Source organism: Glycine max, chromosome 14, assembly GCF_000004515.6.
Source record: "Glycine max cultivar Williams 82 chromosome 14, Glycine_max_v4.0, whole genome shotgun sequence".
Classification (NCBI taxonomy): Eukaryota; Viridiplantae; Streptophyta; class Magnoliopsida; order Fabales; family Fabaceae; genus Glycine; species Glycine max.
In genome coordinates this window covers 28,898,750-28,916,439 of record NC_038250.2, presented here as the reverse complement: position 1 = coordinate 28,916,439, position 17,690 = coordinate 28,898,750, and the positions used below count along the sequence as shown (strand labels likewise).

The 17,690-nt window shown below is 32.8% G+C and overlaps 1 pseudogene; it reads left to right on the top strand.

The window, feature by feature from the left end:
* The first annotated feature begins 8,085 nt into the window (after positions 1-8,085).
* Positions 8,086-9,998, top strand: LOC100789232 (polygalacturonase At1g48100-like; annotated as a pseudogene).
* The last annotated feature ends 7,692 nt before the right edge of the window (positions 9,999-17,690 follow it).

Sequence of the window (17,690 nt, the reverse complement as noted above, 5' to 3'; positions counted from 1 at the left end):
AATACAATAACATTGATTTGAATTAATAATTCAATTAAATTATATCATGCAATATTTTTGGAGGAAATGAATGAGATTGTCACGTGGATTATCCCATAGAATCAAACCTTCTTTATTTATATATATATATATATATATATATATATATATATATATATATATATATATATATATATATATATATATATATTAGATTATCCAACAAATCATTTTTACATGTAATGTTTTAATCATTTAACATAATTATTAGAAACTTTGACATCATATAATGATATTCTTTAAGACTTGAAAAAAAAAAGAAACTAATTAACTTATAAATATATATTCTACCTCATGGTATTATATATGAACAATTTTATAGTTAGTTCAAAATAAAAAGAACCAAGTATATTGGAACGAGGAACTTGGTTTAATGAGACCTAGACGAGTGGGGTAATATATATATGGGTCCATTTATTGTTTGAAATGACTTATACTAAATTTTATGTACATAGTTGTATTTAAATTTTATATATTACTTTTTTTATAATGAATTGTGTTTTATATACATGATTTGGCTATATTAAAAAATCAAAAAAGTTATGATGACTAATTAATTAAGATTAATTTTCAACTACACATTTACTCACTAATAACGAAATAAGAAATATTAATCAAATGAAATATGATTTATCTTGATTTTATATTTGAAGAAATAAAAAAATGTCTTACGAATAAATTTACATGATATTTCATGCATTTCCAAAACCAAATCCCACTCAATCTACCATGCTTTCCAATTGTATTGATCCATAATTCACGAAAAGGCATGACAAATTTATATGTACATCAATAAAAGCCCAGAGGTTTCCTATCAATTATCATCAAATTAATATTTAATAATATATATACGATATTTTAATTAAACTAAATATATATAAGAGGTGCAGGATGAGAAGAGTGGGTACTATAATACCTGGACCCACACCCATCCCATTAAATTTTTCTGGGTAATACCTTTCCAGACCCATCCCTAATAATCTAGTATTTAACTTACTCATTTGCGGATATTTTTATGGATACTAATAGGGTTTGGGTATATTTTTTCATTCCAAAGAGGGGCAAACCTAGAACATGCAATGAAAGTGATGCAATTTTTACATTTTTTTATTTAATTAAGACATTTTTCTGTGGTGGCAAAATAAAGAGATATAATTGGTTGTGTATGTAAAGCCCTTTTACACTAATACTGTATAGGGATTTTTCTCTTTATCTATATGTTAGTAGTAAAAGAACGATCACATCCTCCATGTGTCACTGTTTTCTATTTTTTCCACCTTTCCTTGTTCGCGCTCCACATGTCAGCGCGTCCCTCACCTCCCTCACATCCTCATCGCGTTGTGCTTCTCTGCTTCTTTGTTCCACCATTTTTCAATTTTGAAATTTCAAATTCAAATTCATAATCGCAGGCTATGTTTCTCTAGGTTACAACCTATGCTGATTATGTACTCTGAGTTGATTGTGTCCTATTGTCGACCTATTCCACAAACACCAGCCTATCAAAACACAATTCGTAGCTTTCGATTTCATACAAATGTGAGTAGCTTTCGATTGTTTTTCATTTCTTGTGTTTCCATTTTAACCATGTGACTAGCTTCCGATTGCTTTTGTTCCAACCTCAACTCTGCATTCTAGTTGCATGTTTCGCGATCCTGCATTTTCATTTGGTTCTGATTATGTTTCCTCCTTCTTTTTTCAATATTTATACATCATCTTTCTTTCTCTATTGCAGATTAGATCCAAGTCAGTCAAGCCTAAAAAAACTGGACCACACAATCGAATCTCTCTCAAAAGAAGAACAATTAAGTGAACCATGATGTCAAAAAATGATGGAGGAAAATACATCTCCAACTGACAAAGGACAATGGCAGCCTCATATTCCAAATCATCCAATTGTCGAGGGTCAATGACTTTGCTACAGATAGCATTAAAAAGAAAACACGAATAGGATATGGAAACCCTAACTTTGTCAGGCAAGATCCCGTGAATCACAACAGGCAATAGTTGTTGCATTAAGATATGGCAATCATGAGACTTCAAACCAACCAACTTCAGAATATTGAGGGCTACAAGGCTCTTGATATTTGAAAAGTATCCTTGTCAGACTTTTACATTCCGCAGACATTGACAAAAACTTCTCTTCTCTGCTGTTGACATTGTGTGGCATGCTAGGGGCAGATATGTTCGCCGACCTTGTGATATCGGATGCAACTGCTCTCATATTCCCATGTCAACCAAGTCTTGACAACATTTCAAACCATCCTTTGTCTTGCCTTTAATGTTAAGAAGGGTACCAATTAAACAATCACAAACATTTTTCTCAACGTGCATAACGTCTAGACAGTGACACACATGTAGATCAGACCAGTATGGAAGATCAAAGAATATTGACCTTTTCTTCCACATGTTTGTGTCAGATGATGTCTTCTTTTAGGTATTCCCAAATATAGTTACAATGTCCTTTACCCGATCATAAACTTCGTTTCCAACTAATGGTTGCGACGGGCATTCATTCTCCTGACTTCCATTAAAAGCTTTTTTCAATTGCCAATATGGGTGAAAAAGTTTTAGAAATATTCAATGTCTGGTATATACTGTCTTCTTTCCATGTTTCAGCTTAATGAAGCTTGTGTTTCTCTCATAGATAGGACATGCATGATGTCCTTTGACACTGTATCTACTTAAATTTTCATATGCTGAAAAGTCATTAACAGTACAAAATAACACTGATAATAACCTAAAGGTTTACTGTAAAGTTGGGGTGTTAAATAGTTTTCTGGTGTATATGCGTTGATGTTTTTTTCTAACCAGTGCAATGAAGACTTTAAATACTACCATGGATGGTAAAACTGATCAAGCTGCACCTCAACGGATTGAAGCAAAGGTTAGTCATTTAATGCATTCTTATTTTAGGCTAGTGGTGTTTTCTAAGTTCGTAATTCTCACATCGTATTATTTTTCATAATAAATGTAGAGTCATGTTCAAAGTGGAGGTTACGAGTGTAGCTATTATGTCATGCATTGGATGTGGAACATAGTAAGTGGAGGTTTGAAGAATGATTGGGCCATGGTATATTTACTTTCACAAGTTGAACTTATTACTTGACTATCACTTTTTATTCATTTTACATGTATGTGACTAATTTGTGTATTTCATATTTTGTAGTGGTTTAGTGATGGCACACCATTAGACAATGAGACCATAACAACAATTTGCAACAAATGGACAACTTATTTTGTAAAAGTTAAAGTCAACTGATTTAGATGATATAAGGCAAATCACTATGGTGTATTTCATGATTACTATAAAGATATTTTCCAATTTCATTACAATTGTTGACAATTATTTGAGATGAAATATACATATTTCATTATGTCATTTTGTGTGGACCAAAGCCTTTGGATAATGCATTGTATTCATAGTAGATAGTTGCGTCGATAGGATAAATGTATTTTGTGCGACCAAGCCTTACATTTTACAGGTCATTCTGAAGCTAAGGATTTGGATTGTAATGATTTTGCAGGTCAACAAATTTGAGGTTCGACAACTACACTCATTTTTCTATTTTATTTATAAACAATGCAAAAAGTTAGTAACACTATTTATTATGTCTTAACATGTAAATGCTGCCTCAAATTTACAAATGTCAATGGGAGGAGCTGATGTGGAGCCATGTTTGAGCGCCTGTAAGTTTAAAAACTGGTTTTGGAGACAAACTGGTATGGATTTCTGTAAGTTTTTTTCCTTTGTGGTGGTGGAGTGGATTTTGTAACATTGGTTTGAGCTTTTTTTCTCTAAAATTATCATAAGTTCAATGATATGGTGGTTCAAGACCTTGAGCATATGTTAGATCCATAATCATCACCATGGGTTGCTTAAACTAATATATTTCAGATGTTTATCTTTGAAAGCACTGTCTCTTGATAGCATATTCCTAATCCTAACAACATGTGTCAACAAATATACTCTCCATTTCAAAATATTAGCCTTTTTTAAATAAAAAAAAATGTTTCAATTTATTTGTCATTTTAGAAAATTAAAGTTTGAATTTTTTTGTCCCAACTATATCTTTGTCTCTCTTATCTCTACCAAGTGGAATAAGAGATAGCAATGGCATTAGTGGAGTTAGGAATGCCAATATTTTGATAAAAAGGAAATAAATTATATTTTATGATAATTGAGACTAATTAGTGGCTTTCTTAATCTTTGTGCAATTATCTTCAATGACATATTCTGAATCGGATCAAGTATTATAAAAGTGGTTTGAGTGTAGACTGCAATTAATCATTATTCATTATGTTGCAAATGTTCCTTTTCTCTACATTTCATTACTTTCATTTGGAAGATACATTCATTCAAGCTTCTAATCTCAATAATTTTCCATGCTTCTAATCTACTTGTGGCTCTAATTTTTTAGTTGCTTTATTGTTTATTACAAGTTTCAATATACTTATATGATTTATTGTTATTTTTCTATTTATCCTAGATTGATAAAATATGAATTGGAAAATGTGTGTTTGGAAAATAAGTAATTAGTGAGATGGACATGGTTGTTAGTGAGAGGCTAGCTCTGTTAAGTAGTTAGGCAGGTTAATAAGTAGAGGAAGGTTGTGCAGAGAAGTCACTTGGTGAGATTGTTTTGCAAAAGTAGGTCTTGGAACCCAGTTGAGAAGGGTTGACCCTTGTGAAGGATTATTTTCCTTTTTCATTCATTCTCCAATAACAGATACTTCATTATGTCCTCTTCTATATTCTATTCATATTGCATTTTGCTACCTATTGGCATTTTTCTAAGATGTAGAAGCAGAGCATTTTTCTCTAGTGATGTTTACTTCTTTTCTTATGTCAGCTCTATATCTTTTCCTCATTTCATTTTGGTCATAGTGCTCCATATTTCTTCATCGCTATATTTTGAAATATACATGCATTCATAGTTTAATCTCAATGGTCTCATATGTAGTTTTTAGTATCATTTGAAATATATCAAGTGGTTTAGTGTTTACTTCGACTTTCTAAGACTCATTGTTTATGATTGTTCAGCCTTTAGTGATGTTTAATATTTCTATATTAGCTCTCTACATTATTCAACATACACAAATAACAACTTTATCTCTTATATATTGAGTATATAATATATCATAGACTCAGTTGAATACTGTAAGTTAATGACCTCTCATTGTGTAAGTTTCTTGTTTTTATGTGTCATGTCAGATATTCACTCTATCAGCAGTACCACTGGAAAAGGATGCCAAAGTCCGTCAAGGAATGCTTTATTGTGTTAAAGTCAGGAGGCATGGTTTTTTTTTCGGCCCTATGGTAATAAACAAACTAGCCAACTTATTATGTCCAGATCTTTTGGGAAAATAAAATTTTAGCTTTATGTCATAATTTTTCTTTAGAAACCTAAGGTGCTGGCAATGACTGAACCCTATGTAACAGGAATCTATGATATGACCATGCTTTGATTTGAGCTAGACAAGCGAATGGGATTCAGGGAGTACATGCGATCAGATGGAACATGATCATATTTCTTTTGTTTGGATACTGTCTGGAGCCTACTTTTGGGTGCAGGCTTCACCGAGGTACTTTTCTTTTTTGATTGGAAGACAAGCTTTTGGGGTTGGTATAATTTGACTTGTGCTCCTACATGAAGTTTAATACTTGTTTGTTGGTTCTCATGTATGAATTGGGGTTAGAATCTGTTTACTGTTACAGTGTTTGTTCACATAACCTCCCATTTGTCAACCTTCCTATCAAATTTTGGGTGTCTCCAATGTCTGTGGAGTGTTTCTGACGCATTTGCTTTAAGCTGAATTTATGTGCCTACAGTGACTGCTTGTACCTTTAATATATATATATATATATATATATATATATATATATATATATACACACACATATATATTATCTTCTTTTTTAAATACTTTATTACTCATATTTTCACCTGACTTTGAACAGAAACTGGGAATACACTATAAGTAAAAAATTCTTATACTCTACAAGTTAGTAGTTCTCTATGCTTTCTAATTAGTAATTACACGAATGACATGTTGTTTTGATATATGCAGCCCAAGCTTTAACATAAAATAAACAAAGCCGGCAGCATGTTTCCATATGAATCTGGCCAACTTCAAATCCGAACTGGTATTAATAATCTAGGGTTTCTTCACATTCTACAGCCAACATGTTGTTGTGCTGAAAGTTGATAGTAACTAATAGGAGAGAGTGTACTAAGGAGAGCATGTTATTGTTGCTAACACTCTTCCCTTTATAGTTAAATAAGTGTTAGTAACACTTTTGTTTTAACACACACTATAATATTAATTAAAATTTATTAAAAATTACAAAATTAATAGATAAATTTATTAAATAAGATATGAGATTTACAAAAAGGGGTGATTTTATTAAATTTTAATTAATAATAAAGAAAATATATTACATTGTTAAGATATAAGTGTAAAGATGAAATCTAACTATATAAAAATGAGTTAATGTTTATGTGGTATCTAACTGTATAAGATGAAAGGCTTGTGCAAGACATTTGAGTAGCCGCTCGATACAGTTACTGACAAAAATACCAAACTGCCATCAGTGGCTATCAGTAGCACAAGGAATTTAGAAGCCCTGACCCGAGTTAGTGGCACCATTTGGGCTGCCAAAGATGAATTTTCAACTTGAGAGTGATGGATGGCTACATTTATAGAAATAAGATATTGTATATTCATATTCTTATGTTCTTAGAATGTGAGTTTAGGCCTACCTCAATCCAAAAAGCTAACTTAAGGGATGAGAGTTGTCCCTCACTTATATACTCTTGTACGACTTTATCTTTATGGATGTGAGACTTGAATTTTTCCAATACACATTGTGAATTTCTGGTTAAGGAATAAAAAAGTGAATATTTTTATAATATATAATATTACTAATGAAACCTTCTGCTTATTATTTATTCTTTAACTAGTGTTCTTAGATACTCTTTAGCAGGATTAATATGTAAACAAAGCTTAATTATTTACTTTCAGAACTGCATTCATGTAATTTTAAAACTATCGAGAGACAAAATTCAGTATGCCCCATGCTTCTTGTCTTCTTTACTATTACTTACATTTTATTAAAGTTGAGATTATAATTTAGTATTCATTTTCTTTTTGAATTTAGCAATTAGCAGTTTAGCACCTTATATAGTGTGTAGGTATCAGTATTTAGCATCCTTTGGCATAATATTCATTTTTGAGATTGAAACCAAATGAAATTATTTGGTTTAGTAATGTTACTTACTTGTTGGGTTGGTCATTTGAACATGTTCATTCATTTACGAATGTTAGTAATAAAACAAGGATGGATGCATAAATAACAAGTCTTAAGAACTCAAATTTGAGACCCTTGTTACACTACAACAACCATCTATGTGCTCTATGGTTACCATAGGTTATTTGTGTATAATTTTTCTTAGCCATAATCTAATTTTATTTTTTTCCATCATCCTGGCAAGCCAGATACAATTGATTTCTAAAAACAATTTGTATCTCCACTACATACACACACATAAATATATATTCTTAAAACATGACAAGGGTTTAAACTTGTTAATCTAGCATTAACATACGTGTAATATATATATGTTGGAATAACAAAATATGGGGCCAAAAAAGAAAATGGCAATTATGGGAAGAACATGGGAGGCTTGTCGACTACCCACTAATATGATTTCTCGTTATTCTGTTTCGGCTCTTTTTAGAACAGTTTTATGCAGACTCCATATTCTCAAAGGAAGGCCAATGCTATGACTTATTTGTCGTTTCCTACTCCGAAAAACTTTTAAAAATTTGGAAACGTGAAGATGAAACTTTAGCAGACCATCCACTATGATTTGTTATTATATATAGTAACATAAGCTTTTTCAATTCTGCATGCACTCCAAAGGCCAAACTCGGTTAAACTTATTGCAACTTGTGTTATAGTGCTCATAGTGGTCACTACTTTCTTTCTACTTCCCAAAACTCGGGGTCTAATTAGTCAACAATGAGAAAGTACTGATTATATTCTCTTAGTTGTTGGTAGTGACTAAACCAATTGGTCTCAGGTTTTCTAACTTTTAGATAGTAGACAGTAGTAATAGATTTCTTGTCTTTCTTAGTCTCTTTTGCTTAACTAGTTTTTCTTTCCTTTCTTTTCTTTTTCAATCCCTGCTAGAAAAATTTTTAGAATGAAGCATTCTCACATTTTACCACTAGCATCTTGTATCTTTTTCCTTGCTTTAGTTATTCTCATCCAAGCTAGGCATCATTCTCACCATGCAAAACACAAGCACTCATGTTCTCATAAATCTTCTAAAACTCCAAAGCCTGCACCACCTCCTAGCCCTCCACATAATTAGAACTATAACAATGCCTCTGGCATTTTCGATGTACGAAAATTTGGAGCAACAGGAGAAGGAGAAATAGATTATACAAAGTCATTCAAGATGGCATGGGACAGTGCTTGCCAAAGTGAATCAGCAGTTAATGTTATCATTGTACCCCAAGATTTCTCCTTTCTTGTTCAGTCCACTATCTTCACTGGTCCTTGTCAAGGTGTCTTGGAGTTGAAGGTAATGCATACATATTTTGCATCTTTTGGTTCTTAATTAATTTGTTACTTGTTTTAAGGGGTAAATTTTACTAATGGGCTTTTTTTTTTGGCTAAAATATAAGGTTGATGGAACTCTTATGCCACCTGATGGACCTGAATCTTGGCCTAAGAACAATAGTAGGCACCAATGGCTGGTCTTTTACAGAATCAATGGAATGTCACTGGAAGGAAGTAGTTTAATAGATGGGAGAGGAGAAAAATGGTGGGACCTTCCTTGTAAGCCTCATAAGGTATTGATCAAATTCAATTGTAAGATTATTTTAATGGTAAAATGTGTTCTAGATAGGTCCCACAAATTTGTTAAAATTTGTCTTAATTTCTATACTTAATGATGAGTTTGGTTCTCATATTTTTTATAATTAATGAGTTGGGTCCCTCTTTTTTGTAATTGGTGATTTTCATCTCTCATCTAGTATTCTAAGTTTCATAAAAAAAAAGGAACGAAATTCACCTATTATGAAAAATACAAGACCAAAATTATCGTTTTTAAAATATAGGAAATAAAACAACCAAAAATTGAGGACGTAAAACACATTTTATCATTTTTTTTAAAAAAAAATTAGGTGCTTCAAACAGCCACTGACACCAAGTTCCCTACAATAAATGCCTCAGGGACCTCATGGGACAACACTCCTAGGATTATCCCTTTTTAAAAAATAAAATAGGTGCTTCAAATAGCCACTGACACCAAGTACCCTACAATAAATGCCTCAGGGACCTCATGGGACAACACTCCCAGGAGCTTGTGATAGCCCAATTGTGAGCTTTCAAAGCCCTTCTTCTATTTACATCTTCAATTTGTATAATTGCATTGTGATTGAGCATAATTCTACATGATGCAGGCCATAAGATTTTTCATGAGTTCCAACTTGACTGTGCAAGGACTTGGGATAAAGAACAGTCCCTGGTTCCATTTCAAATTTGATGGCTGCAAAAACGTCCATATAGAATCAATCTACATAACAACTCCAAAACTAAGCCCCAACACTGATGGAATTCACATAGAAAATACCAATGACGTGAAAATATACAGTTCTGTTATTTCTAATGGTAAGGCAGAAGAAACTCTTATAACTCTCCACACCTATTTCATCAAAAGCAATTATTAATGTTTGTTTTGCTGAGTTATTTATCTTTTGTAGGTGATGACTGTGTATCCATTGGATCCGGTTGCAATGATGCCGATATTAAGAACATTACATGTGGACCTGGTCATGGAATTAGGCAACCTATTATTATTTGCTTTCAAGAAAAGCTTTATTCTCCTCATCTATTGCATCAAAAGGCATTGATGGCGGACATGTATCAATGGTGTTGTCAAACCTAGAAGGTATAATGATTTTCTGTTATTTTACATTATTTATTGAGTAAACTATCAATTTGATCCTTGAAATACTACTCTCTCCTAAATGATCAATAAAGCAAGAAAAACTAAGAAGTCTTTAAAGGGATAGAAATCCTGTCAAGTAATCTCTTAAATGTTGAAAGATTTTTCAAATTAATCCTTAAACTTTATTGAAATGCATCAACTTAAGAACTAATTAAACTGATGAATATCCTATTCTTCAAGGATTGCTTAAACAATTTTATTACTTTAGGGACAATTGAGGTAAGGATAATAGTTTGAGAACAAAATTGGTGGTTTATTCAATTTCTAAGTTCTTTTTTCCTAATTACACACGATAGGAAATAAGGATACACAATGTAATTGTTTTTTAAATAATTAAGGGACTTAGTATAATGTATAAGGAGTATAGTGAAATGTATTTCAAACAATTATGAGAGTTAGCATAGAGACAAAAAGAAAGTATATTAATCTGGAAAAAAATCTAGATATGTGAATGTAGTTTACTCAAATTTAGCCAAACATTTGAAACGGGCTAGTGAACTGAATCAATTAATTATTTAATATTTAATGTGTAATGTTATAATAGAATTTTTTTATAGGTAAATTCCAGAGTTTCATATATGTTTATATTGTAAAGAATATCAAGCTTGATGTGATGTGTTGTTGTGTAGGATGGCGTTGCTGTTAGGATCTCCAGGATCGGGCAAAACTACCTTAATTTTGGCTCGTGCAGGAAAGCTTGAAAGCAACCTCAAGGTAGTACAAATTCTATGCAGGATTAATATTCTCTACAGTCCAAAAGAACTAATGATTAACATTAATTTAATTATGACTAATAAATAGTGTATGCACTTATTAGGTAAAGGATTTTTACATTGTTATTAAGTTACAAATTGTCATATACAATAAGTTAGTTGATATTTACAATAACTACTTTAAAATTCATAATTGATTGACAATGTAAATTTTGGAGTTCATGGAAATTAAACTCTATAATCAGTTTACAGCTGTCTGTATCTAGAAAAGGCTGAATGGACTCGTATTATCTATAGTTTGTTTATATCAGTCTTTTATACTTAATGAAACACATTCTAAAACGGTTCTTATGTAAGAACCATCTTAGAAGAGGTGCATTCTAAGACGGTTCTTATGTACAGGCGCATTCAAAGACGATTATTATGTAAGAGTCATCTTAGAAGAGGCGCACTCTAAGATGGTTCTTACATAAGAGCAGTCTTAGACGAGACGCATTCTAAGATGGTTCTTATGTAAGAACTGTCTTAGTAGAGGCGCATTCTAAAATGGTCCTTACATAATAGCCATTTTAGAAGAGGGGCATTCTAAGACGGTTCTTACATAAGAATCGTCTTAGAAGAGATATATTTTTTAAGACAATTTTTTCCATAACCGTCATAGTACGTGAATTACTTTAACGTCATTTGCTTCAAAGATAATTTCACAACCGTCTTTAAATGTACATTAGAATCGTCGTTAAAAAACCATTTTCTAGTAGTGAATAGTAACCTATTATAAACATAAAGATAATCCAATGATTTACCAAAATAAAACATTAAGGTGCAAAATGCAAAATTAACATTAAAAAATAATCATTATAGTAATTTTTATTAATTTATTGTTAAAAATATATTAAATAAAGTAATTTTTGGAATGTCTTAAAATCAAAATTTTAAATTCTTGTACTTTAATATTTTTATTTACTATCATTATCATTAAAATAAATTTATGTAAATCAAATTAATTTTCCACCATATTTTTTAATATAAATGTATTCATTTTACTAATATTTTTTTAAAAAAATTATCAAACAACTTTTAGCTTAAAACTAAAAAAAAAATGACAAACAACTAGACTTATCACTTTAACTTAAAGTAACTTTTAAGTCAAATAAATTGGACCAAACACACCCATCATATTGGTGCTCGAAGATGTTGAGATCAGGTATATCTATTTAATGTTTGGCAAGAGATAGTTATTTTGAATTGATGCTTAGAAAACTTGGGACCAAAGATATTCCTGTAGTTGAAATAAAGATCTTGGAAAAGTACTGCTGCTCAGAGATGTTGAAATCACACTAAGAGTTTATTAGTGCTCAAGGATGAGGCGACCAGATGAAATCTCTACTCAGGAATGTTATGCGAGGGACATGCAATGGCAGGGCACCTTGAACAAGGAGTCACAGGTTGATAGAGTAAGGAAGGGGCTCACTAACATAAATATTGAGGGTAGGTATCACTACAAAAAAAAAGGATTTTTTCGATGGCAAAAATCCGACGGTAACAATAAAAATTCATTGTTAATTGGAAATTTTCAGGTCGTAGGAAATTTAAATCGACAGATTTTTTCTGTCCGTCGAAACTTTCCGGTGGGAAATTTCTGATAGACAATTTTCGTAGAAAATTTCCCAAGGATTCTTTCAGACGAAAATTCCGTCGGAAATTTCCCATGGCTTATTTCATCTCACGGATCATTTCCAACGAAATTTTAATCAAAAATCTCCCATGGATCATTTTTGATGGATTTGTTGGTCGCAAATTTCTCATGGATCATTTCAGGATTGTTTTGTCATAAATTTCTGTCGAAATTTTTTTTTTATAAATAATCTATTATTTCTATTGTTTTTTTTATCATTAATAATTTAGCAATTATTTTATGCATTTATATTATTTACCATGAATATTTGAATTAATACATACTTATAATTGAGGAAATAGTGATATTTATAAATCCAAAACATAGAGCAAAATAAATCATTAAGTTAAATTGAAAACAAGTGTAAAAAAACATAATGTAAAATGTCAATGCTGATTGTCAATAATAATTTGGTGTTGCTAAGTCAGTAGTCAAAATAGTCATCATGAGAGTGCCTCCGTTGGTCATTTGTATGCTGGTCATCTGCTTGGTCCTGATGCTGCTGGTGAGCGTGTTGTTATTGATGAATAATGTTCCGCGCCTCTAGAGGTAGGAACTGAAGGACTACTAACTGAAAAACGTGTATATCCTTTTTTGATTGACGCAGCTCCTTGTTAGTCGATGAATACAATTAACTTTTGTGTATAAAACCTATGTAAATTGCATCAAACTCCTCCAAATTATGGTTATTCTGTAGTGTTGTAATTACTTTTTATTAAAGATAGGTAATAAATACTTAGTACTCCCATTTTTGTGTTTAATAATCATTTCCTCTCAATTTCAGGTTAATTAGGCAAGTTTGTAAAGTGTTGATTTTCATCCTCTCGCTAAGCCAATCTTCTGGCTTAGCGAGCCATCCGTTGAGCACAACACTCCTTTGACTGAGCGCGAGGAAGAATCTAGAAGAAGGATCAGCTGTGCATGTTCACTGAGCGAGGACTAATCCCGCTAAGTGCACCGCTTGAGTCCATTCGCTGAGCGAAAAGACGCGCACTAAGCCGAAATTCACTAATGCGCGCTAAGCGAGCCAGAGTTGTGCTAAGCGTGCAAGCACCAACAAGGCCACCTATTTAAGCCTGAAATCAGAAATGTAGAGGAAGTTTGGGCAATTCTTGAAGCTTTTGCATGTTTAGAGATTTCTAGAGAGAGAAAGGTCTAAGTTCCAGAGAGTTTTGAGAGCTTTTGCTATGAGAAGACTGGCAGAGAACTGAGTGAGAAGAGGAAGTCATCCTGAGAGCATGAGATGAGTCTGTGAGTGATTGTGAGGTTCTAGAGGTGGAGGAGACATCCCCACTACTTGTATTTCTTCAATCCTTCATTTTTCTCTTCTCTTTGTTGTAAAGGAAGCTTCCCAGATATGGAGAGCTAAATCCTCTGTTGGTTCTTCCTTGTAGGTACTTGATGTAAATACTTGTATATCTATTTAATGATGTTTTATGTGTTCTCTGTGCTATCAGTACATCATTTTAGTGTGCTTTTGCCTTGATCAAGTAGATGCATGCTTTGTTAGGATCATTCAACAGTGAAAACTGGTCTGATTCTTAGAACTTGATAGGATGGGGCTAGCTTATCGTATTTTCATGATACATCGGGGTACGATAACTTAGTTTTCGGTATGTTATGTCTTAATGCGGTTCTGGTTAAGTTTAGTCCAACAAGAGACATCTGAGGACGACGCTTAATTAGGATTAGGCTAAACATGCGCGAGACATCGGGGTTTAGTAGTCCAGGAGACAACATAAAACACAAAAACATTGTTAGGTAGAGAATATCCTTTTAACATCAGGCACCTAACAAGAAGACCAACGTGTTGTCTACTTGTCTTTACACATTATTACTCACATAATTTTCCTTTTAATAGTTAGTTTACATACCTATGCATAGTTGGCACATCTCTTTTCATACTAGACACCTATTCACTGAATATAACTTTACCAAGTAACACAAGTTCCCCGAGAGTTCGATATTCAGTTCTTACCGTTTTATACTACTTGCGCGATCCAGTACACTTGTCGGGTTCGAACACTCCTCCCTCATGCGGTTAACCTCTGCAGCATCTTCAGCGCGATTGGAAGATTCTTGCATATGCTGCATGTTCTGTATTTGTAAGTATGAGCAAGGTCTCCAATACCATAAAGGCGTCCCTTACGCTTTGGTCCTACAATTGTAACCCAACATCGAATCTTAAGTTTTTGTTCTTCAATAGGGTCTAAGGGAGTGAGTTGGGATTCACCAACACTTGATGCAACATCAGACCTAGCTTGAGATAGTCTAGCCTCAAATTCTTTCTGTAATTCATAAACAAATATTATTCCATAAATATAATAAACATTTTAAAGAATAAAAAAAAATATGCAAGATAATGGTCTCGCATGTGTCCGTCTAGATCTATCATTGACAAATCGACCAGTATCCTTTCGTAAATGATTTTTTTGAAAGGCCTCATCTACATATACAAATCGACCAAGCTCCTCCGACTATTAACAAACATTAAAAAATAAACATTAAGTGGCAAATTAAACAAGTATAAACAACTATGTATTATAATTTTAATGTACATATCAAGCGATTTGCATGATCCTACAAGCTGATAGAACCACATGTGTGCATACACCTACCCTTTTCAGATGCCCAATTTTTTTTGGCATGTGCACACTTGGAACAATACTCAGGTGCATTCCAATGTGATAACAGATCGTTCCAAACACGATCTCCAATCCAATATGACATTTTATTTTCATTTTGAGCATCCCTAAACATCTTAGAAAGTCTATGAGAAGCTTTCGAGTTAAAAACTTTTTTTTATTTCATTCTCTTCCTCGGGTCTCCAGACCAATTTTCTCTAAAGTATATCAAAGTAATGAAATTGTACACAATTAGAAAAATACTAATTTTACAATTTCAGTTAAAATAAAAAATAACATTATTATCCATTTCAACCTTTGAACTAATTCATTAACAAAAGAATAATTTACCTTAAAACACTGGGGAAAAAATTTCTAATGATCTTTTGGAATCACTCCCCATGTAGGCCAAGGCTGACCAAATTGTTGCCTAATGGACAAAGTGACAGCCTTTGCCACCACCTTAGATGGATGAAACCTAAATATAAAAAATGGTTAATCAAAATAGTAAAATATCATGTGATGTATCATATATAATGATAATTATATAAATTTTGTAATACTTACGCTCCATTAATTAGCGTAACCATAGGACGATCATTAAGGGGGGGTCTTCCATCGCCAAATTTGTAGCATCTTCATTTGTAGGCATGTTGCCCGTAGGCGGGGATGGGGAAGTTGTGGATGTAGGTACTGGGGACGGTCCACGTGCATCAATGGAGGATGGAGATGGTGTGGATGCAGATACCGAAGATGGTCCACGTGTATTAACATGAGATGAAGATGGCCTAGCTTCAGTCGGAGGTGGAGGTGGAGATGGTGTATGTGCAACATCAGGAGGCCTAACTAGGATAGACATAGAAGACGAGGATGGGGTAAATGATGTCAGACTATCTCGAGATGGTAATAGTCTAACTATGTATCGTCTTTTCTTCGCAGTTGTCCCTTTCCCACTGGAGTCATGCGACGGGGGTCGAGGAGGGTCAGTGCCACCTGATGACATATCTATATATAGAAAAATAATATTATAACATAAATACTCTAATAAAATATAGGGATGGATGGAAATTAGATAACTAACAAACTTCCATATGACAACAAAAATAAAATACACAAACAAAGTTTTGAAGTATTACAAGAAAACAAACATGTCACTAATAACAAACATTATAACTGACTAACAAAGATCAACGTCTAATTCTCTTCAGAATTGTAAACTTCAAAGTCATCTTCTAATTCCCCTTCATTGTCTTGTTCAATATTGTTTGATTCTCCATTCAAATTAGTTGATTCTTCTTCATTTGTCAACAAATTAGCAGGGTTTACTTCTTCAACACCACCTCTTAAATCTTACAATCCAGAAATACTTTCAACTTCAATGACTTCGTTGACATGTGACATTTCCTCAACTTGGTAAGGCACATCATCTTGTACATGATCGGATTCTATGTAACCCCTTGACTTTGTTTTAATTGCTACACACCAACCACGCTTGTCCCTTCTTGTTGCTGGATATGGCACATAATACACTTGTCTTACATTATGTGCACTGATGAATGGGTCAAACAAATTATAGCTTTTATCCATTCGAATTTTCACTGTACCATATTTAGAATCTACCCTTGTTCCTCTACTCATTGGATCAAACTAGTGACAATAAAATAATACTACTCGCTATGATAGGTTGTAGTATTATACTCTAGCTCATATATGTGTTGAATGACCCCATAAAAATCATCTGCACCTCCTTCTATAAGGCCCTTTATGTGAACCCCACTATTTATCATTCTCAGGTTTGTAGGTTCATTTATAACCTACGAATATAAAGAGTATGAATAGTTATATTTTTTTTTACCATAAAGTAGCAAAATAAAAAATACAATAACATACTTTTTGCTGGAACCAAGTAGGAAAATCCGCATGCAGATTATGAGTAAAGGAATTTAAATGGGGTTGCAAGAATGAATTGTCCAAATATAATGTTGCATGAGTCAATCAGGGGGGAATAATGTGAAGATATAACCATAATTATTGAATCTCAAATGACATACATTGTGAAACTTACTCGAGATATGGTTTAACTTTACCACAATTAATCAACACATGAACATGACTGAGTCTTTCTCATCGTCAGTTAACCAGTGAATTAACTCTTTCCCAGAAGGACGACCTTGCTGTTCAAACACTGATAACATCGGTGGACGCCTTTCAGCTTCAATTGCAATTTGATTCCTAACATTATGCGGCGACAACATAAAGTTGTTGAAATAATGAGAACAAAAATAAATTGTTTCACAATGCATGTAAGACGCACAAATGGATCCTTCCACCCGAGCCTTATTTTTCACTGCTCGTTTAGAATCGCCCATGAATCTACAAATTTTAAAGAAAACCAAGTCATCATTCATAAGCATTAAAAAATAAATTTTAAAGAAAATACAATTATCAGTTTAGTACTTTTCAAATGGATACATCTACCTGTATTGGACTGGTCCACCAAGTCTAACTTCATATGCTAAATGAATAGATAGATGTTCCATTGAATAAAAAAAACTCACGAAAAATACTCTCCAACTTGCACAAAATTAATAAAATATTCTCTCCACTAATGGAATAT